Source organism: Podarcis pityusensis (genome assembly GCF_964106645.2).
Source record: "Podarcis pityusensis genome assembly, chromosome: 16".
Classification (NCBI taxonomy): domain Eukaryota; kingdom Metazoa; phylum Chordata; class Lepidosauria; order Squamata; family Lacertidae; genus Podarcis; species Podarcis pityusensis.
The window spans coordinates 31,554,846-31,579,323 of NC_138041.1; the positions used below are offsets into that span (position 1 = coordinate 31,554,846).

Genomic DNA, 24,478 nt, shown 5'->3' on the forward strand with positions numbered 1-24,478 from the left:
CCATTGCTTCAGCTTGTGGTTTGTTGAAAGTAAACACACTATAGTTAAGCCACTGGCAGCATTCAGGCATAATTCTAAACCATAGTTTTGGGTTATGTGCAAACCAGACCACTGTGCACCGGACCCAGAAAATCCTGTTGGCACTACATACTCGGTGTAAACCCTGACAGCAAGAGACAGAGTTTATTTCAACCCACTCTTTGCAAAAAAAAGAAAAATGTCAGGTTAAATTTGTGGCTATACACATGCCACATAGTATATGCAAACTTGGCCAGTGCCCCAAGTCTATTAAGGGAGACCCTCCACACCCCAGGAGAAACAAGTAAGTCCCACAGAGATCCCGTAAGGCTATCCACTAGCATATGTATGTAGTTGCATCTTTATAAAAGTGAAAATATCCTCATAATTTGTTTAGATCTGTGGTTCCCAAACTTTTCTTCCCACAGACCATGGGGAAATTGTTGAGGTTTTTGGTGGACCACTTGATGGTTTTTCTGGGTGGAATTCGACTAAGGTTTACTCAGAGTAGACCCATTGAAATTAATGGGCCCAACTTAGCTGTGTTCATTAATTTCAGTACATATGTAGTTGCATACTAACCTCCGCCTGTCGTAGCAATTGCAATACTGTACTCTGCAACTGTATTTTATTGCTTGTTTTGTTTCTTGCCTGTTACTTTGCTGTATTTCAAATTGAATTCTGTAGCGTTCAGGTTGTAACACAGCAGAATATTATGTGAGAAGTGGAGGAGGCAATGGATGAACAACTGCAAATCTATATGAATATTTGATGTGACTGATGGGCTGTCTCCTGTCTCCAACCACAAATCCACAAAAACAGCACAGACCACCATTGGTCCACAGACCACTGTTTGGGAACCCCTGGCTTAGATGGTCTGGTGTGGTTTCTCAGGCTCACAGTAGCCATATGATGTGGGTTAGGTCGAGAGGTGGGTGATCCTAAGGACACCCAGTGAGGTTGACAACCGAGCAGGAATTTGAAACCAGATTTCTCTATCTATACGTCTTGTTTTCCATATACCATGCTGCCTTAATTAGCAGAAGCAGTGCCATAATTGTGGAGCATAACGCTCTCTCTTTTTATGATCATGCCTCAAGGCTCATTCTTCCCTCCTCTGCCCCACTGAATGGCTGATTTGAAAACTGGGTCCAATTTATTTTTGGGGAATTCTGTTTTTTATTAAGAAAAATAAAATAAAAATAAAACCACAATATGTTGATTCCAGGAGGAGGAAGCACATATGCATAGTTGAAATTAAATGCTTCCTGCTAGCTCCTAAGTGTGGGGAAGTGTGTTATCTAGATTGCAGGCTTTTAAGAATCCTGAATTCAAATCCCTCCAGGGACACCACTTAGGTAGGGCAGGAAATGCAGTCTCCCCTCCGCCTCCTTTCTTTCAGACCACATGCAATGGCTTCTTAAAGGAGTCTGTACCTCTTTCTCCTGCTGTTGTGAACGTAATAGTCACTACAAAGAAGATTTCAGAACTAAATATATTTCCTAGGGAGTATGTTCAATTGGGAAGGGATGCGGGTGGCGCTGTGGGTTAAACCACAGAGCCTAGGACTTCCTGATCAGAAGTTCGGCGGTTCGAATCCCCGCGACGGGGTGAGCTCCCGTTGCTCGGTCCCAGCTCCTGCCAACCTAGCAGTTCGAAAGCACGTCAAAGTGCAAGTAGATAAATAGGTACCACTCCAGCGGGAAGGTAAACGGCGTTTCTGTGCGCTGCTCTGGTTCGCCAGAAGCGGCTTAGTCATGCTGGCCACATGACCCGGAAGCTGTACGCTGGCTCCCTCAGCCAATAAAGCGAGATGAGCGTCGCAACCCCAGAGTCGGCCACGACTGGACCTAATGGTCAGGGGTCCCTTTACCTTTTACTTCTAAAGGTGGGTGGCGTAAATGGTTCTAAGTTGTTTTGATTTGGTGGTTTTTTTATATATAATAGCTTATTTAATTGTTATTCAATATTTATAATGGATTGGTGTGCAATTCTGTGGCATCTTGTGAACCACCTTGGGTTCTGCACTGGGAGAGTCGGCCACGACTGGACCTAATGGTCAGGGGTCCCTTTACCTTTAAGTTCAATTGGATTAAGGGGTGACATGAGAGAGATGTTTCTTTTCTCTTCCTCAAAGCACTAGAACTCACAGACATTCAAAGAAGCTGAATGTTGGAATGTTGGAAGAACGTCCTGCAGCACAGTTAAACTATGGCACTTGCTCCCACAGGAGACAGTGATGGCCACCAGCTTAGATGGGTTTAGACAAATTAATGGTGGAGAGGGCTATTGATGGCTGCTGGTCAGGATTGCTATGCTTCCTCCACAGTCAAAGGCAGTAATGCTTCTAAATACCATTTGTTAGGAAACGCAGGAGGCGGAGAGTGCTCTTGTGGGTCCTGCTGGTGAATTTCCCATGGGCATCTGGTTGGCCACCATGAAAACAGGATGCTGGACTAGATGGTCTGATCCAGCAGGCACTTCTTATGTTCTCAGATCCTCCAGGTGTTCCTATTTTCCAGGGACATCCTTGTTTTAGAGAAGCCGTTCCAATTTCTGATCTGATTCTGGAATGTCCCACTTTTCCTTAGGATGTCCCTATTTTCATTGGAGAAAAGTGGGAGGGTATGGAGTTATCCTGTACAGTGGTACCTCGGGTTAAGTACTTAATTCGTTCCGGAGGTCCGTTCTTAACCTGAAGCACCACTTTAGCTAATGGGGCCTTCTGCTGCCGCTGCGCTGCCAGAGCACAATTTCTGTTCTCATCCTGAAGCAAAGTTCTTAACCCGAGGTACTATTTCTGGGTTAGCAGAGTCTGTAACCTGAAGCGTATGTAACCTGAAGCATATGTAACCTGAAGCGTATGTAACCTGAGGTACCACTGTATAGGCAAGGTTTTTTTCAAAATGTTTAATGTTTTATTATCAGCCCAGCAAGACAACGACAAAAATCCACCAGCATACAAATCAATATGGCTAACCTGATCCAAAACACCCACCCACCCCACTTACACATGAAAACAAAGACCACCACAGCCAATCACAAACAAACAACCACACCCTAGGCCAACCCCAACCTCTCTCACCACCAAAGGAACACAAGTGAATAGCAGAGAACCTGCACAAGCGACACTGACACACAACCCCACATATATTAAGTATAATAGAAACATTGCCACCTGACCCCACCCCCACACCTCCCCCCCCCTCTTTCCCCCTCTTCTTCCTAATGTCTCAATAAATGAAATCGATCTGTAAAAAATGTTACTTGGAAAGAGAGAGAGAGAGAGAGAAAGAGACATTGCACATACTTTTGTAAACCAAGAAAATCCTTAATAAAATACATTTGAAAATAAATATATAACCCTATTCACTAAAAAAATTAAAATGTTTTATTATTTTTTTTATGTATGTTGGAAGCTGCCCAGAGTGGTTTGGGCAACCCAGGAAGATGGGTGGGGTATAAATAGTAAAATTATCATTATGGAATGGGACGTCCCTATACAGTGGTACCTCTGGTTAAGTACTTAATTTGTTCCAGAGGTCCGTACTTAACCTGAAACTGTTCTTAACCTGAAGCACCACTTTAGCTAATGGGGCCTCCTGCTGCTGCCGTGCCGCCGGAGCACGATTTCTGTTCTTATCCTGAAGCAAAGTTCTTAACCTGAAGCATTATTTCTGGGTTAGCGGAGTCTGTAACCTGAAGCGTATGTAACCTGAAGCGTATGTAACCTGAGGTACCACTGTATATGAAAACAATGGTCAGGGTTGATGGGAGTTGTAGTCCAAAACATAGGGCACGGCACAGGTTCCATATCCCGGCCTAAGGCAAAGGATGGGATAATAATGTAAATAACATGAAGCAGAAGGAGAGAGAATGTCGCAGGAAGTCTAGGGCTGGTTGCGCTTGAAGCAAGAGAGAAAGTCTGCTGTGTATTTTTTCCATGACGGATCACTCCCGAGCTCAGTGAAGTATTAAAAAATTTCAACTCCGAAACTATGTCCATCAATTAGCAAAGAATGCAGTCTGATTAATAAAGTCTATGACATTTCAGCTATTAAGTCTGTAAAAGCAACTGGCAGTGGAGCCAGAATCACAGCTTGCCGTACCGAGGTCTCCTGCCAGATCAACCGACCAAATAATGCAAGTTGAATCCGTACAGTAAATGATGCAGCCGGGGCAACAAAATAGGTGCCTTGGCATGCAACTGCTGAAGCACTGTTTATAGCCAGTAAAGACTACCACAATTAGAAAATCTGGGGGGCGGGCAGGGGAGGAATGGGCGCTTCTCTTCCAGTATCTGCTGCTACACTAGTGAACTGTACCAAGTCATACTGTTTGGGGTTGTATGCAATGTACCACTGCCTTGAAATCACTTAGGGGTATAGTTGTGCTAACAGAACATTGTTGCACAAGGGAAAATACAAGTGCATTACCAAAGTTTACTGTTAAGCAGATTACACAACTGTTGTGTTGGATTCCCTTGTTGCACAACCTTTAAATGTTGCCATCTACTGGCGCAACAAATGGACATTGGATACAGCCTTTTGTACACCTATCCCAATACAGTGACTCTCCAGGGTCTCTGAGAGTGGAGGATATTACAGCAGGGCCAGCTGCTGTCACACTTGCCTTCTTGCAACCATTGCAGGAAATAAGAGCCAACTCCTAGAGGCTGAGGAGTCTTCGCACCCCCAATAAAATATTTGAGGGGACCGGGGGCACCCAGGTTGATAGACATTGCCATTCAAATTGTGTGTGTGCACACTGTGTCTCATGTGATCGATTATGTGGGTCGGGACTTACCTGCCCACTCCAATATTTTATTCAAGATGGCACCCCTGGTTCAGGGGGTGGCTCTGCTTATCATTCGCTCTGGCTCCACCTAGTGGTTGGTCTTCCTGCCTTTCTGCCCTGCCAGTCCCAATTCCACTGGAGGAGGAGGAGGAGTTTGGATTTGATATCCCGCCTTTCACTCCCTTTAAGGAGTCTCAAAGCAGCTAACATTCTCCTTTCCCTTCCTCCCCCACAACAAGCACTCTGTGAAGTGAGTGGGGCTGAGAGACTTCAAAGAAGTGTGACTGGCCCAAGATCACCCAGCAGCTGCATGTGGAGGAGCGGAGACGCGAACCTGGTTCCCCAGATTACGAGACTACCGCTTTTAACCACTACACCACGCTGGCTTTGGTGTTAGAGCTGGAGAGTCCCCAAATACAGCAGGACTGGCGTACCGCATTTTTTAGTAAAGAGGGGAAGGACAAGAGAGACCTAAGCCAATCATTGCCTTCTGCATGCAAAACAAGTATAAAATCCAGGTGTAGTTAAAATTCACAATTAAAAAAATCAGTCAAGGTGTTAAAAGGATCCATAATTTAAAAATGCAATAAAACAAGCCAGTTAAGAAGCATAGTAAGGAAAACGGTACAAAAGGCAATTAAAACAATTAGATCACAAGTTCAAATTCAATGAAATGCTTGCCTAAATGGGCACGTCTTCAGGAACCAGCAGAATGCCAATACTGATGTGACCTCTCATATTTAAGCAGGAAGGGCATTCACCACCAGTTAAGAAGTCCAACTCTTTGTTACCACAAGCCAATAATTGTCAATCTGTGGCAAAACTGACTGGGTTCCATTTGATACGGCCCCAAAATTGTAATAACACAATCATCAAGCCAAAGGACCAACACAAGCATGGTGTAGAATGGAATTGTAACTCCTTCCCCTCCCCAAAAGCAGAAGACTTATAAAACAAAAACCTTGGGGTTACACCAGATATGTTGATACCTCCCTCCCCCCCCCCCCATGGCCTTGTTTTGGCTGCAATCCTGTTGGCGCTCCCCACCTGAATTTGTTATTGGAAGGAATGATAAGGAGCAAATACCAATGATATTCACTAAGGTACATTATCTGGGGAGGAAAAAACACAGAAAGGGAGTATTTCACATCTGAGGCTGCAATAGGGAGACCCGCAACTGGGAGCTGGGAAATGGAGACGCTGGAGGTGCTCTGTGCAGGACAGATTAAAGAAGAAACATATTCTGCCTCCTTCTGGTTGACAGTTCTAGATAGATAGATTTTTGTATCAACCACTGGCCTGTATCATTTAAATATGAAATACAAACATAGAATCATAGAACTGTAATGATGATGATGATGATGATGATGATGATGATTGTTGTTGTTGTTGTTGTTTAGTCGTTTAGTTGTGTCCGACTCTTCGTGACCCCATGGACCACAGCAAGCCAGGCACTCCTGTCTTCCACTGCCTCCCACAGCTTGGTCAAACTCATGTTCATAGCTTCGAGAACACTGTCCAACCATCTCGTCCTCTGTCGTCCCCTTCTCCTTGTGCCCTCCATCTTTCCCAACATCAGGGTCTTTTCCAGGGAGTCTTCTCATCTCATGAGGTGGCCAAAGTATTGCAGCCTCAGCTTCAGGATCTGTCCTTCCAGGGAGCACTCAGGGCTGATTTCCTTCAGAATGGATAGGTTTGATCTTCTTGCAGTCCATGGGACTCTCAAGAGTCTCCTCCAGCACCATAATTCAAAAGCTGCTGGTTTCCGCTGGCAACTTGGGCAGCTTCCAGCACTTATAAAAACATAATAAAACACCAAACATTAAAGATTTCCTGATATTGTAGAGTTGGAAGGGACCACAAGGGCCATCATGTATAAACAATTAAGGAAATAAAATTATCAAACTAAAAACACCAGCTGTTACAATCTGTGTACAAATAAAAACACTACTTCACAGAGAAAGGTACCAAACTCAATTAGAATTCTTCTGTAATTGACTATATAGCAATCTTACAACTGGCATATAGGCATGATGTTGACCATTTGTGGACAGCAATGCCCATTGAAAATTCCAGTTTCTAGATGTGACTGTTGTTGTTAATAATAATAATAATAATAATAATAATAAAAGTGGCCACCTGAAGTTGATCAACGTTTGGCTCCTCTCTGGTTATACCAAATTCCATATTTTGGTTTGAGAATGGAACTGAAGGTGTTCGCTTTTTTAGAATGCGGATTTGTTTTGGGTTTTCTATCCAAGCTTGTTTATAGGAAGCTGCTTTGTACAGAGTCAGACCGCCACCTACCTCAGTATCATCTACACTGAGCTGCAGCAGCACTCCAGGGTTTAGGAAGTCTTTGCCAGCTGGAGACGCCGGTGATTGAACCTGGGACCTCTGGCATGCAAAACAGACTCTCTACCACTGAGCTACAACCCTTCCCTTGATAAGTGCCTAAGCATAACTTCCCTATGTATAGATGCCTGATGCTGATTTGCCATGACAGCTGCTTTAGGGAACGCAGTGTTTGGGGTATTCATGTCTCTGTTTTGGTGCCTAATGATTTGAGTGCATGAAGCATAGCAATACTCTCTAATGACGACGGGAAAGGAGAATTTCTAAAATTGCAACTACTGACGTGTCTGTGTATTGTTATAACATGCTAATTGCCTTTTTACCTCAGAAAGGGTAGCCGGTGTGTGTGTGTCAGGGGGGCGGGAGAGAGAGAGAGAGAATTCAAAACAGCTAAAACAACTCTGGAGACAAGAGCATCATCAAAAACTCTGCAGCAGTTTCTTTTTAAGTCTGAGAAAATACAAATCGGAAAAGTTTATGGTGTGAAGTTGATCACCATTCAGTAAAGCGTGTGTTGGCATGGCTCTAGCCAGCGATAATAGTCAGCATCCTACTAAATAGATCTGCTAGTACAAGGACTTCAGGCAGCATGAAGAAATATTCCCTCCTTTCCCATGCCCCCCTAAATCTGTTTTGAGGGTCCCCACAAAGGAAGTACCACTGGACAAGCAGAAATACTTGCACTAGCAGAACTATTTAGTTGGATACTGCTCAGTGAGTTTCAGAGCTGGGAACCATCACTTAGAACTAGGGATGTAAGAAGGCATAGGTTTCCATTCCAACTATGTTCCAACTGTGCAGTGCTGTTTCCGTTCTGCTGCAGTTCAGTTTCTGGCAAAATCCATGTTATTTGTCTGGCTGTCTGCAGTGGCGGAATTTAATGTAAGTAATTACATTGTTATTAAGTTATTCCATGTCACTCATTTCAATTTGAAGGAAACAATGCAAATGTGGGGGGGGGGGCATCATAAATTACATATCATTTGCAGGCTGAAAACAACAGCAGCAAATACCGTTTGTATTCCTTTCCAGACCATGGGACAAATTCTGCAGACGTTGGCAACTTCTGTTTCCATTTCCATCCTAATTCTCCGATATCTCTACTTACAGCAGGGTTAATGGGGAATCTGCAATCCTTCAGGTGTTATATAAAAACGTAAGAATAGTCTACTGTCCTGAATCTTGCGACATTCAGCATCATTGGAGCTCCACGAGTTCTTGTGGGAGAGGGAGAAAAGCTCTACATAATTTTACAGTGGTACCTCGGGTTATATACGCTTTAGGTTACAGATTCCGCTAACCCAGAAATAGTACCTCGGGTTAAGAACTTTGCTTCAGGATGAGAACAGAAATCGTGCTCTGGTGGCGCAGCAGCAGCAGGAGGCCCCATTAGCTAAAGTGGTGCTTCAGGTTAAGAACAGTTTCAGGTTAAGAACGGACCTCCAGAATGAATAAGTACTTAACCCAAGGTACCCCTGTATAAACTTCTATCATGTTACCTCTAACTCACCTTTTCTCTAAACTAAGAAGTCTCTAACACTTAGGATTGCCATATATCCGGAAGTTCCTGGACATTACCAGGATTCGGCTGTTGGAAATCTCTTTAATGTCCAGGAAAATGTCGGAAGTGTAGATTTTGGTGAATTTCCTTAAAAATAGCTCAAAAATTTGCAAAAAACAACAACCCCTCAACAATTTTTGTGTTTGGAGTTTCACTTTTTGAAATATGGCAACCCTACGAGCGCTGCAACCTTCCTTTATAGGGCAGTTGTTCCATCTCCTTGATCATTTGGGTGACCTTTTTCTGAATCTTTTCCAACTCGACAATATCCCTTTTGAGGTGAGGCAACCAGAACTGTCCACAGTACTCCAGATGTGGTCATAACATATACAGTCATACCTCTTGTTACGTTTGGTTCAGGTTACGCCTTTTCAGGTTGCATCCCGCGGCAACCCGGAAGGGGTTACTCCACTCGCGCACGTGCAGACGCACAAAATGATGTCCTGCGCGTGCGCAGAAGCAATGAATTGCAACCCACGCGTGTGCAGACGCGGGTTGCGTTCCTTTTAGGTTGCAAATGGGGCTCTAGATTGGATCCCGTTCGCAACCAGAGGTACCACTGTTAGGATATCTGAACCTAAGGGGTCCGGATCCAGTCACCTCGTGCCCTTGCCGTTAGCATGAAGGAGTCAAGCAAACACCAGGGTGGGTTTCACAGAGAAAAAGGTTTATTGCAGAATCTGCGCAGAGACAGCCAGTGGAATAGCTTCCAAAGACTGGCCGCCGCCCCTATTGTCTTCCGAGCATTCTTTGGAGCTAGCTAAAACACGATGGAGTTTTACCTCCCCCCTCTTCTCTCCTCTCCCTTCACCACTGTACTTGTATGATGGCATTACAGTATTGGCCATTTTATTTTCAATTCCTTTCCAAATAATCCCTAGCATGGCATTTGCCTTTTTTTTTTTTTTTAATAGTCCCTGCACGTTGGGTCAACATCTACTGTGACCCCCCAAGTCTTGCTACTGATCTGTCACCTCCAGTTCAGACCCCATGAGTGTGTATGTCAGGGGTCAGCAAACTTGTTCAGTGTCCCTCAGACCTTGTGGGGGGGGGGGAGACTATATATATATTGGGGGGGGGGGAATGAACGAATTCCTATGCCCCACAAATAACCCAGAGATGCATTTTAAATAAAAGCACACATTCTACTCATGTAAAAACACCAGGCAGGCCCCACAAATAACCCAGAGATGCATTTTAAATAAAAGGACACATTCTACTCATGTAAAAACACGCTGATTCCTGGACCATCCGCTGACCAGATTTAGAAGGCGATTGGGCCAGATCCGGTCCCCGGGCCTTAGTTTGCCTACCCACGGTGTATGTGAAACTAACAATTTTTGCTCCAACATGCATCGCTCTACACTTGCTTACATTGAATTGCATTTGCCATTTTACCACCCTTTCACTTCATTTGGAGAGGTCCTCTTGGAGCTCTTTGCAACCTCCTTTTGTTTTAACAACCGTGAACAATTCAGTATCATCAACAAGCTTGGCCACCTCACATATAACTCTTAATAGTGGTTCCCAATTAGCTAAGTACTGTGGATCCCCTGTTTTTCAAAAGCCAAACTATGGACCTCCTACTATTAAAAATTTTGTTATCTCTATGGTAGTTTTTGTTATGTGAATGGTGTCATGGAACCCCTGGGGTCCGCAGACCACCGACTGGGAACCATGCTCTAGATCATTTATGAACAGGTTAAAAAGCACGAGTCCCAGTACTGACCCTTGAAGCCTCCACTTTCTACTTCTCTCCATTTGGAGAACTGTCCATTTATTCCTATTCTTTGCTTCCTGCAATTTAACCAATCCCTGATCCATGATGTTGCTAACTTCCAACTCCCACCAGCCACAACCTGTATAACGAATGGCCATGGAAGACTGGAGTTGTCGTCTAGCAATATTTCTGTTATAAAACCTTTTATATTTCCAAAAGTGTTTTTTTTTTTTTGCTAGCTGACTCTCCCACCGTATACAGTAATAACCCCCCTTTTCTTTTTGACATTTCCAGGATAAACCCGGGTATTTTCTCTGTTACTAGGGTTAGATAAAACCATATCACTACTTTGTTACTATCTCCCTTTATTGCTATACATAAGGCGATCTTTTCCATAAGCTTTCCCATACTTCCATTGGGGTATTCTTTCCTTTTTTTTCTGTATCAGTTTAATCATAAAATCCTTTATTTGCTTGAATTCTGTATCATATTTCAATACTAAATGGTATGATTTTGACAATAAACAGTCATTTTGGTAATTATTTGTTCATAACCCATTAACCTTCTTGAATTATCATTAATCATGGGATTTTTGATGTTTATGAAAACCTGGATGTGCTTAAAGGGTTTTCCTGGTTTAGTCTGCTCTTGATTCTTTAATAATCAGGCTTCTTATCCTGAATAACCAAATCTCTGTATCTAAGGAAGTTGTTTTTCCTCCAGATGTTAAAAACAAACAGAAGTCAGTTCCAATTCTTAGGGCACCAAGCACTGGTTTCAGAAGAGAGACAGCTGGATTCTTTAACTCTCTTTATATATTTTTATATTTATCCCATATTCTTTACCAGTTAGATGTAAGAAAATTATTATAATGAGGGTAGCAGGGTTAAGGGCTACCCTTGGGAGATGATTCTCTATTTGTGTGATGTTTTTGTATTTTTAGATACAGGGTTGACCAATATACTTTGGATCTGGCACAGCAGAACAATTTGGGGAAAATAAACTGCTTGCTGGTGAGCACTCTGCAACAACAACTCTCCTGATTGGCCTTTCCTGTGACTGACGAACCAGGGCCCTTTTCTCATTCCCATCCCTGCTGGGTCTCCACGCTTTGCAGTGATGCACAGGCAATGAAGTGAAATTTACAACAAGCATCCTGCCCCCTGAAGTCAAGATTAAAGCAATAGTCCCAGAATCTCCTCATCTTTCCCCACCCCCCAATCCCCCTTTACGGTTTTCTCCTTTGGATAAGTTAGGTTTTGAGGGCAGTAGTCGCAATTTTTAGCAATGACAGACTGATTTGCATGTTCTCTACTTCATGAGTGCGAGATCCAGGTAGTGACTCAATTGTGTGAACAAGCCAGATGACAGTCTAATTTGCATCATTTTCAAATCGCCAATTCAGCTTTTCGGTGTAGGTTTTTTGTTTTGTTTTTAAAGTACCTGTGTAGGGTGTTGCTTTGGTATCATGCATGGGTAGCCATTCCCTCTTGTTGGACTCCTAACTCCCAGTTAAGATCATGGGCACAGGGATGTATTGGGATATAAGAGTGGAGAGGTAAGCAATTTGTCACTGAGCCCATCCAGACGTGTGTGTGTGTGTGTGTGTTTGTGTGTGAGAGAGAGAGAGAGAGAGAGAGATTGATTCTGTAACGTGTCATTGATAATAGTGAATTAGTCGAGGATTTATTCTGGACCATCCACACATCATACTGCAAATAATACTGAAAGTGGATGGTGAAGTCCAGTGAAAGGCGACTATGGGGTTGTGGTGCTCATCTCGCTTTCAGGCCAAGGGAGCCGGCCTTTGTCCACAGACAGCTTTCCAGGTCATGTGGCCAGCATGACTAAACAGCTTCTGGCGCAATGGAACACCATGATGGAAGCCAGAACGCACGGAAACGCCATTTACCTTCCCATTGCAGTGGTACCTATTTATCTACTTGCACTTTTTGGTGTGCTTTCGAACTGCTAGGTTGGCAGGAGCTGGGACAGAGAAACGGGAGCTCACCCCGTCGTGGGGATTCGAACCAACCAACCTTCTGATCGGCAAGCCCAAGAGGCTCCGTGGTTTAGACCACAGCGCCACCCGCATTGTGTATAACTGCCTTGATATCATAGTAACCACAAATAACCATGAATGCACAATTTTATTTTATTTTTTAAAAGGGTGTCTGGAAGAGCCCAGCATGGTTTTGCTCAAAGCGTTACCAGATACTTTTAACAAAGGAACGAGATATTTTCCTTAATGACCTGCAATCTCTGCCCACTCTTTGGAACAGGACACCCTTCAGCAAGTGAGAGGCTAGAAGCAGTTGGCAGATTTCGGGGCCAAGATGGTTTGAAGATATTACACTGATCCTGGTCCCAATTGTACTGGCTGCCACAGGGCCATCTTAAGTATATCCAGCGCTGTGCTGCAAAGATCCCTCTGGTGCCCCCCGTCCTTGTTTCCCAGAGTTGCCGACCTTTCTGCAGCACAGACATCCAAGGCCGTGCCAGTGTGGTGTAGTGGTTAAGAGTGGTAGACTCATAGTCTGATGAACCGGGTTCGCGTCTCCGCTCCTCCACATGCAGCTGCTGGGTGACCTTGGGCCAGTCACACTTCTCTGAAGTCTCTCAGCCCCACTCACCTCACAGAGTGTTTGCTGTGGGGGAGGAAGGGGAGGAGAATGTTAGCCGCTTTGAGACTCCTTTGGGTAGTGACAAAGGGGGATATCAAATCCAAACTCTTCTTCTTTTTGTGGCGCTGCCGACAGCTTTGCAGGGCTGGCGGAGGCAGGCAGTGGCTGGAGGACAGCTCCTCTGGTGGGGAAGAGGCGGAGGCTCCGGGCGCAGCGCTGCTTCAGCATGGCATGGCGGAGGCAGGTGAGGGCAGTGAGCTGATGCTAGGAGGTGCCGCATCCAGCCTCTGCCTCTTCCCTGGTGCCCTCCAGAACTTGGCGCCCCAGCGCCCCAGGCCACTTACCTCTATGGGCAAGACACCCCTGGGCTGCCAATTAGTTTCTGGGCCCTAGTCAAAGTGCTGGTTTTGACCTGTCTACATTTTTGTACACATTTACTTGGCTGGAGAACTGCATTGCAAAATTCAGAGGAGTGCAAGCTTTGAAGGGTGGGTGCATTTCAGTTCTCCTATTGTTTTAGAAAGCACAAATTAGGTAGGTTCACCTTTCAATGCAAAGTGAATCGAATTTCTCTCCACCCATAGTATTACAGAGATTCTAGTACTGTCTCATCCAAACTAATTTAGTGCCAGTATCCCTGGACTTTGGGAAAGTGAGAATCACTTAGCATTATAAATGGGACAGGGAGGGGGAGTATATGGTACTGCTTCAAGGCTGGGGGGCATTCTGGGAGGTCCACAGACTGAAGTAAGTGGTGGGAGAGATTTGTCTGCATGCTGTTCTTCCACATATGGATTGCTTTCAACCTCATATGGCTTTCTGCAGCACAGACATCCAACATGTGGAACGTCCTACGAGTTTGCATAAAAGAAGATTTGCTTTGTAGTGTTGGAAAACAAAATTCCAAGCTGTTTTCATCTTTGGGTTTAAAACAAATAACTTTTTTTCAAAAGGACTGAGAAGCCAATTCGGCTCTGCAAAATTAGCCAACTCCACTCATTCTGTCCAGGCTAGGAAGGCTAGAAAGAAACTTTCTCCTATAGAGCTCAACCCAACCTCATAGGATTATTTTTTGAGTATGGAATTTAACTTCCCAGAGGCCAAAGTTTGGATGTGAACTCATTCTGGAATTTCTTACTTGGTTTAGGAGAAGGAGCTGTTAACAACCTACTTTACCCCATCCCCCAAATCCTCTTTCTCACTTCACTCAAAACATTCCATCAAATGGCTTTATTTTTGTCTCTGAATTCTTTTGCTTGTGACCCTTTTGCTCATCCTCTGCAAATATCCATTCCCATGTACCATTGAAACATCAAGAAAGTGGGGAAAATATTATTTCTGGAATGGGATCAACCAACATCAGTAATCTGTGCTCTGATAACCTCCCGATTGGATAACCTCAAATGTGCTGTACGTGCATCCAAGATGCTGGCCTAGATTGACCCAGCAGCCTCCTCTTATATGTTATTAAGGGCATTCCACCGAATGTTAGGGTGTGGGCAGGATGATCTTGGTGGAGATACTAGGATGCGTTCGTATTATGAGCTGTTGAAAGTGATTATCTCACTCCCACGCCATTAACTCAAGCAAGGTAAATCCAGCAGTGTCAAGGGCTTTTCTGCAGTCGCAGTATAATTATGGGTATCTAGTTTCATCATTTTAATTATTTAATGCAGAGTTGGCAAATGCCACTTGTGTCTGATAGTCGTTGTTGTTGTTTAGTTATTTTAGTCGTGTTCGACTCTCTGTGACCCCATGAACCAGAGCATGCCTTGGAAACTCTCACTTCTCAAAGCTGCTCCTTTTTTATGTCCATGGAGTTTTCTTGGCAAAATCCTGGAGTGGACTGCCAGTTCCTTCTCTAGGTGGATCACATTTAGTCTAAACTCTCGGCTATGACCTGTCCGTGTTGGGTGGCCTTGCACGGCATAGCTCATAGCTTCTCTGAATTATTCAAGCCCCTTCGCCAAGACAAGGCAGTGATCCATGAAGGGGGATAGTCATTATGGTTTTTTTTCTTTCAATTTTTTAAATTGATTTTCCAGATTAATAACAACACAAACAAACATAAATCCTAATTGTAATAGTTCCACTTTTGTTAACATTGTTAAGTGACTTCCTCGAACCCCCCTGGCTGAGTTTCAGTGTATATCATTGTCAAAGTTTTCCAAAACTAATTTCTCATAAAAGTTACTTACTCAGTTAACATCTTTCTTTCTTTTCATATTTAACTTTAAACGTATTATTCTATAACGTCACATATTTAAATCCTTAGCCAATCTGGTACTTGCAAGTATCTCTATTTAAGTTATTTTAGCATATTTAGCTAAATAGTCTTTAAATTTCATCCATTCCTCCTGGTGCTCCTCCTCCTTCTGGTCGCGGACTCTTCCAGTCAGCTCGGCTAGCTCCCAAAAGTCCATCATCTTCATCTGCCATTCCTCCACTGTTGGCACTTCTTGTGTTTTCTAATTCTTGACCAGAAAAATCCTAGCAGCAGTTGTGGCATACAAAAACAATCTAGCATCTTTCTTGGGCAATTCCAGACCTATTATTCCAAGAAGAAAGGCTTCTGCTTTCTTAATAAATGTATATTTCAACATTTTTTTCAGTTCATTATAAATCTTCTCCCAGAAGTCTTTCACCCTTGGGGCGGGTCCACCACATATAATAAAAGGTACCTTCTTTTTCTTTACATTTCCAGCATTATCACTATTGTGATAAATCTTTGCTAATTTTACAGGGGTTAAGTACCATCTATACATCATTTTCATAACATTTTCCTTTAACACCGTACATGCAGTGAACTTGACCCCTTTCCTACACAACCTTTCCCGGTCTTCAAACATTATGTTATGTCCCGCATCTCTTGCCCAATCTATCATGGGGGATAGTCATTATAGTCCCATATTATTGGACACACTATCCTTGAGTTTTCAGAGCAGGCCTGGCAAGGTAGATCAACAACAGTGGCGGAGCTTCATGCTCCGGCACTGGGGGGCAGAGATCAGGCGTGGGCGTTGCTGGTTCACATCCCGGAGGGTGTGGCGCGTGTCCTGGGAGCATGGCATGCCGCCTGTGAGGGCATGGCGCTCAGCACGCAGGGGGCAGCCGCGATGGCACCCCACCGGGATCGTGGTGCCAGGGGCGGTGCGCTCCCCCACTCCCTCTTCCTCCACCAGTGATCAAATATGCTCTGTGTTTTAATTAATTATTTTTTTTTAAAAAAAATGTCTACCACCACCCCAATCCTTATGTGTGTTATGACAGACTCCCTCACTGAAGATGGGAGCTGGGTAATCTCACCGATTTTCTGAGTGTTTATAAAAATCTGACTCTTCCCATTAACAATGCTGTTTTGACTGTTTGTGGTAAGGTTTCTTTATTAAGCTGAACTCGGGGGTTTTGCTTGAGCAAAGGGTGTCATGCATCCGCTTATCCCAGAAAGCAATGAGGAGGCACTTCTGGAGCAAAACTAGACTTCTTATTGATTTGCCCTCAGTGGGGTTTTTCAACTCATGTGAGGCACATATACTTAGTTTATGGCCAAACACTATTTACCTGAAGCACTATATAACCTGAAGCAGCACTCTTGCTTAAATCTAGTCTCAGGATAGACTATTTCCACCTAGAATGGCTATTTGTGTTTCTACAACAGCAACAATCTCAAAGCCCCTTCTAAGACTTTTACTTTCCTTTCAGGGGATCAGATAGGGTTAACCTGCCGAGCTAACCCTAGTCTCTCTCTGAAAAAGGTCCCTGTCTAAGTGACAGGCAATCCCTATCTAACCATTTAACTATAAAGTTCTGGATTTTTAAATTCTCAGTCCCTCCTGATTGGCTGATTTTTTTTAAAAAAAACACAAATGGGACATAAATGACATCCTGCACATCCGCTTTTCCAATCTTAAATTCAGTTCTCTGCCTTTCTGCAGCAATTTTGCATTTAAAAAAAATCCTCATGAAAATTCTTCAGTATCTTAGGGCACATTTCTCCTAATGAATGTATTTTATATGCTGTTATGGCAAATGTAATTTTTTTTTTTTTTTTGCAAGCAACTTCTCCCAATGTGATGTCTTTTTGTGTGTAATTTCCACAAATATTTTCATTTTTATGCACAATTTCCCCATGTGTCAGCTGCAGTCCTGCTTGCAGCTTAGAGAGGAAGAGCAATGGCTGGAGAGTACAGTGGTACCTCAGGTTAAGAACTTAATTCGTTCTGGAGGTCTGTTCTTAACCTGAAACTGTTCTTAACCTGAAGCACCACTTTAGCTAATGGGGCTTCCTGCTGCCGCTGTGCCGCCGCTGCATGATTTCTGTTCTCATCCTGAAGCAAAGTTCTTAACCCAAGGTAATATTTCTGGATTAGTGGAGTCTGTAACCTGTAGCGTATGTAACCTGAGGTACCAGTATACTTGGAACCACCTGTCTACAAGCTGTCCATGGTATCAACAAACAAATTCCCATAGTGGAAAAGCACAACTCCTTAAGTCAACAGGGAGGGAGGGAGGGAATGCATTTATTTATTTATTTTAGCCCAAAACAAATTACTCATCAGGTTACGTAACAGCAGTTTTACCATATGTAAATGATTATGGGAGTTAGCAATTTCCACACTATAAAACATCAGTTCCAAGCAAAAGTATAACATGTCAACATTAAAGGCTCTGATTTCTTTAGGACCTATCCGATTTTGGGCTGCATATACACCATATATTTAAAGTACATGACTCCCACCTCACCCCCCTCATATAATCCTGGGAACTGTAGTTTGTTAAGGCAGCCCATGTAGTTTTGCCATTGCCTGATGATTATTGGCTTGTGGTAACATAGAAGTTGGCATTTTCACTGGTGGCCGCCATTTTTGGTAATGCCCCATCGATGATGGCATTCCATTGGCTCCTGAGCACACACCTCTTTAAGCAAGCATTTCCCTGAACTGAACACCAGGGTTATTTATTTATTTATTATTTAATATGCACATACAACCAAACATATACTCACTTATTTCAAAAAACCTGAGTACAAACAAATACAAAGAATACAAAAATAAATACTACACCTATGTGACTTCCCTCCACCGGTGTAGGTCATTTCTTAATCCTTAATATGCTTATTTACCTTGCAGTTTTTATCTCTCATCCTTATGAACATCAGGTTTTCTTGTTTTGACTGTTTGCTTTATGGCATAGCTTAACTAAGGATGTTTTAACGCCCCAGTGGATTTTTATCGTGGATTTTAATTATATATTGATTTTTACAGTTGTAAACTGTTTAGAAGCCATTTTGTTATATAGGTGGTCTATTAATATATCAATTAATTAATGATAATTGAAGTTGCTGGGAGTTGTAGCTCTGTGAAGGGTAAAATGCAGATGCTTTGGGACGCTTTAAGTGCATGGTGTGTACACAGCCTTGCTTTATGACAAAACAACTTGGAATTGAATCAAATGGCTGGAACCCTGAACCAAAGCACTCCATACTGCAACACTGTGTTGCAGATCCTACAAGTAGCAAAATATTGTAATAATAAATTTTAATAATTTTATTATTTGTATCCCAACCATCTGACTGGGCTGCCCCAGCCACTCTCTGCACCTCTCTCAGACTGTATTATTTCTGCATGCAGATTGTCGGGGGGAGCACCTGCACATAGGAAACTTTAGCACAGAGGTCAGCAAACTTTTTCAGCAGGGGGCCAGTCCACTGTCCCTCATACCTTGTGGGGGGCCGGACAATATTTTTTTTTGGGGGGGGAAATGAACGAATTCCTATGCCCCACAAATAACCCAGAGATGCATTTTAAATAAAAGGACACATTCTACTCATGTAAAAACACGCTGATTCCCATACCGTCCGCAGGTCGGATTGAGAAGGCGATTGGGCCGCATCCGGCCCCTGGGCCTTAGTTTGCCTACCCATGCTTTAGCACCTCAGAGAGGAAACTTACAGTATGGCATAGCCCACTAATCTATGAAGGCACCTCCCTTCGTGAAAAGAGCTAGCTCACCCCACATTCAGAAGTGGTTTGGTCCTAGGATGCTTCTACAACAAGGCTCTGCTGATTTGCGTACCCCAGTTTAAATTGTGGATAATGCTCTTCAGGGTTTAAAGGAAAAGCAACTGCAAGGGGGATGTAAGAGGATAAGGCTAGGACCAGCTGCCTCATTAAGATAACCACAGCTGTGGACTATCAGAAATAAGGAGCCTTCACCAGATTGCACAATTACTCCATGAAGTCACCATCCACCACATGGTCTCTTCTTTGGCCAGAATTGTAGCTTGTAGGAATGAGGGTAGGACTTGCCAATCGAAAGGTCGGCGGTTCGAATCCCCGCGGCGGGGCGCGCTCCCGTCGCTCGGTCCCAGCGCCTGCCAACCTAGCAGTTCGAAAGCACCCCCGGGTGCAAGTAGATAAATAGGGACCGCTTACTAGCGGGAAGGTAAACGGCGTTCTGTGTGCTGCGCTGGCTCGCCAGATGCAGCTTGTCACGCTGGCCACATGACCCGGAAGTGTCTGCGGACAGCGCTGGCTCCCGGACTCTAGAGTGAGATGAGCGCACAACCCTAGAGTCTGTCAAGACTGGCCCGTATGGGCAGGGGTACCTTTACCTTTAGGAATGAGGGTTGAAGCAAAAAATAAATAAATGACCAAATAAATATGGGCACTCAAGTAAATACCAGGAGAACCAAGAAGGCACCAGATTTTGCACAGACAAAAACACGCACACGTAACAAGACAGTTCTTGGTGCTTTCTCGAAAGGAGCACTTTTTCCAGCTTGCAAGCAAACAATCTCATGCTTTTGAAGACTCGCAGACCAAAGCACCATTTCTCTGTAATTATCTGCAGAGCCCTATGGCACCCCATGGTATAATCAGCAAATGCAAAGGATGACAACTACACATGAGTAATTTGGTATATATTATTATGATGCACATTTACTTGCTGGTATAATGAGAGCCAAACAAAGGTCAGGACAACATTCTAGAATACGGGATGTATCCAGCCAAGTCCAACTCAGAATAGACCCATTTAAATTAATAGACCTAAGCTAGTCAGGTCCATTAATTTTGACGGGTCTACTCTGAAATGTATTGGATTGAATGCAACCCTATACTGAGATTTTTCCGAGCACAGGGGCCACAGCTGCTCTGTAGATGGTCTGTACATTTTAAGCCTTTAATTGGACATTTGCTGGTTGCCGCCAGCCTGGTGATTGCTAGATACTGGAATGATTTGGAGGAGTGTCTGTCATGCCTTGGTAGTAAAAGTTCTGGCAGATTGCTCTAAGCGAAAAACTCAAATATAAGTTAAAAATGGCAGTGGGGGGAAGTCTACAGACAAGTAGTGGAACAGTATCTCTTTATTGCATATGTGAACAACAAGGGACTCCCTGTAGCATACAGAATATTTTGATCTATTTAATTCTGGACACCAGGACATTATTTTAGAGATTCTAGGACATTTTCTTTTTATCCTGACACATGTCAATCATGTAGAACATGACAGTTTTTATTCTTGGAAGAAGGGGTGTCTTTCGAGATTTTGTTGTTTCTGTTATTGTATGGTGGCAATCCTTTTTGGGTGGTTTGGAGAAAATCAATAAAAACATAATTAAAAACAACGCAGCTGGTTAAATGGAGGTGGGTGTTTGATCCAAAGATATATTGGGATTGAATTTTTAAATGCCCAATATATTAATTGGGTCCCTTTCAGACAATAACCCCCAAAACACACACACCAGTAATGTAGGGCTAGCCCCAAACCAGCATCATCTTGTCTTTATGCAGTGATTGTCTAAAAAACGGACTTAAGGACTTAAGTAAAACATCTGACTGGCCCCCCCTGGAAGCAGGCTGTTTGTGTGATCCTGTATGACTCTTCTTATGTTCTCCTCCTCTTGTCGTGGTTAATTGCTTCCTCCACCCCCTACAGCATGCAATTCACCATTTGCAGTCAACAAGCCATAAGCATGCACAGGTCAGTCATCTTGTGGACAACCAGCTGATTTCCTGGATCTGCTTCCGCCATTGCGATCAGGCAGCCTCAGCCTCTCCACGTATGTTTTCAAAATGGAAGCCAAGAAATGTGACACTGGCCTCAACCTGAAGCTCCTCCCTCAAAATCGCACTGCGGTCCCTGTACTATTCACATCTGTGTCTCGACTTACGTAAATCTGAGTGCTTTCAGATGATCACTTTATTGAGCCTCCATCCTGATTTGTTTGTAGGGAGATGAGATGATGTTGCTTATTGAATGAGGACGCATGATGATTTGTTTACAGGGAAGTTTGATGATCATGTGTCGCTGAGCAAGTGGGAAAGGGTCATGGCTCATTGGCACAGCATCTGCCTTGCATGCAAAAGGTCCCGGAAGGAGGTAAATATCTGGCATCGGTCAGGTGAGGCTGGGAGAAAAAAACCGGGAAACCGTTGCCAGTCAGTACAGACAGTACTGAGCAGGATGGACCAATGGTCTTACTCAGTATAAGTATTCTGCTTTGTGTTATATCACACTTTCCACTGCATTTTCCCATCACAAGACAGGCATGTTCTTTTGGGGAAGTACGTTTGTTGTGCAATACCTCGCAATCAGTGATAATTTTGCAACCTCAATTTGCCAATACAGTGGTGCCTCGCAAGACGAAATTAATTCGCTCCGCAAGTTTTTTCTTCTTGCGAGTTTTTCGTCTTGCGAAGCACGGTTTCCCATAGGAATGCATTGAAAATCAATTAATGCGTTCCTAGGGAAACCGCCTTCAGACCAGGTCTGGGGACAGTCTGTCCCCCGACCTCTTCTGAAGGCTGGGGGGGGGGGGGACAAGGGCTTTTCTTCCCACTGCCAGCCTTCAGAAGGCTGTTCTGAAGGCTGGCGGTGGGAAGAAAAGCCCTTCTTCCCACCTCCCGCCCCGCAAGCTCCGGGGACAGGAGGGCTTTGCTGCCGACCGCCAGCATTTTAAAAGCCCCTGCTGTCCCGGGGCGATTTTAAAATGCTGGCGGGCGGGAGCGAAGCCTCCGCTGTCCCGGGGAGATTTTAAAATGCTGGGGGTCGGCAGCGAACGCTTCGCTCCCGCCCGCCAGCATTTTAAGATCGCCCGGGACAGCAGAGAAGTCTCCGCTGTCCCGGGAAGGCAGGCGGGGGGGAGCAAAGACTTTTGCCCCCCGCCGGCCTTCAGAAGAGGTCCAGGACCTCTTCTGAAGGCCGGCTGTGGGCGAAAGTCTTTGCTCCCGACCGCCAGCAATTTAAAACAGGTCCCCGGAGATTTCCCTATGGGCTTTCGTCTTGCGAAGCAAGCCCATAGGGAAATTCGTCTTGCGAAGCGCCTCCAAAACAGAAAACCCTTTCGTCTTGCGGGTTTTCCGTCTTGCGAGGCATTCGTCTTGCGGGGTACCACTGTATGTGATTGAATCCTCTCTGAAAATAGTGACAGTCTAGATGTGCCAACAGCCACCACAATAAACTGTTCACGTTCAGTGGGACAGATTCCTTTCTCATATTTAATAACACTTTACAATTCAATATTATCAGTTGACCCCTCCTTCTGTATCTCCTCCAGACACTCCCCTTTCAGGCTTTAAATTTCTTTTTTTTCTTTTTAAAGCAGTCTTTTGATCTTCCTTGCATTTCCTCCTCCTTTGTCTTGTTGATGGAATACATTCATGAGTCTGCTCAGCCTTTCTGGCTATAATGAATAAATCATTGACTGCTGAGGTGACCTTTTCAGATATACTTTTTGTGAACAGAGCAGATTGTTGGGTTTGGCTGGTTTCCTCCCTGCTTCTTTTTGTTCCATCACCCCTTGCAGCCTTTCATATCAGAAGTTAAAAGTATTCCTTCTCAAAATGAAGCCAAACAGCCTTCCTTCCAGATATGGGTGAGGAGCCTCCATCCCACGGGCCAAATTTGGCCCGACATAGATCCCAGTTTGGCCCATTTCCTCAAATCATACCCACCTGCCCTGCAGCTGGCATGACACAAGACATCAGGTGCACGGTGGTTAGAGATGCAAGTGGTTCAACTGCATGACTGTCCCATAAGGAACTTGATAAAACAGCTGATCGCTGCTGGAAGCAGGCTTGAAGTCACCACCTATCAGCTGATAGGTGGTGATTTCAATTCCGCTAGTCTGTGGTGCTTCAAAGCACCACATAGGGTCAATGCAAGCCCTATGTGGTGCTTTGAAGTTCCTATGATCATCATCTGATGTTATTATGGTGGCAGGTGAGCCTATTCTGTCCTCCCCACCCCAACCCCAGGGTAGGAGAGATAAGTATCTGGCCCAGTAACCAGATCAGGTTCCCAGCCCTGATTAGATTCTAGGAATGTGAGAAAAAAATTTAAAATTTAAACCTACATCTCTCATTTTACAAGTTTTCCACTGGAGAAAAGTGGAGTGGGAGGAAGAGAGACTTTAAGAACTAATTTATGGTGTATTTCAAAGCCTTTAATTTCAGGGTGAGCCAAAGAGGGCCTGTTAGTGAGAAGGAATCTAGAATATTTTGACATCTGTGCCTATACACAGACTCTGTAAGATTTGTCTGTTGTCCTGCCAAGATCCTTTTTGTGTTTAAACAGACTAAAAACGACTTAATCCTTTTTAGTTTTGTTTTTAAAATAAATCCCCTTTCCTCCCCAATTAATGCCAGGGAATGAATGGTGCCTGGGTAAGAGCGACTGCCTTATTAATTTATAACTTTCCTCTTTTCAAGGCAGCAGGGAGGCGGCAGGATTTATATCCCTCAAGTTAATGCAGGGATTGCATTGATGTTTTCTGAATTGATTTATTTCCCCTAGATCCATGCATCACCGTGGACCTGAAGGTCAACACGTCCTACTTCCTTCAGAATTAAGGCACGCTCCTCCACACGAAAACATTCCCAACAAGCATACCAGCTTGATTATACCTTTAATCAAGAAAACTATGGACATGGCAGCCGCCTCCAATGTGAGCGAGGCAACAAGTAACATATCTAGGCCATTCACAATACAGTTGAATCCCACGCAAGGCAAAAGGTGGTGTGTTGATCCATAGGGGGAAGTCCCATAATCCTGTCAGTTTGCATTTCTTAGTGCAGAAAGTATTGATCTGATGTGTAGAGATCTTTCCTATTCTACTTAATTCAAGAGGGTTCTGGAAGCTTCTGGGAGTTTCTCTGTGTGAAAGAAACAAGCAGAAGGGTCGTGATGTTTGGGTTATTCCTTCAGATAAGCTGAGTACAGCTGGTTTAAATTTGTTCTGTTATCTCTTTCTGTCAAGGTCATGCAGACTATAATAATAAGGCCAGAAGAAGCCTGAGCTTGGCTCTTTCTATCGCTCTTCTGGTGTGGTGTTTTGTACATAATATGCTTAGTGTTAAGTAAGGTTTAGTCTTATTAAGTTTATTGTAAGTTTAAGTTATT

At 43.9% G+C, this 24,478-nt stretch overlaps 1 protein-coding gene across 4 annotated transcripts in view; it reads left to right on the forward strand.

Moving 5' to 3' along the window:
* The window catches only part of LOC308465295 (uncharacterized protein), a 44,130-nt gene that overhangs the window by 4,811 nt on the left and 14,841 nt on the right, over nt 1-24,478 (forward strand). The window lies entirely within an intron of this gene.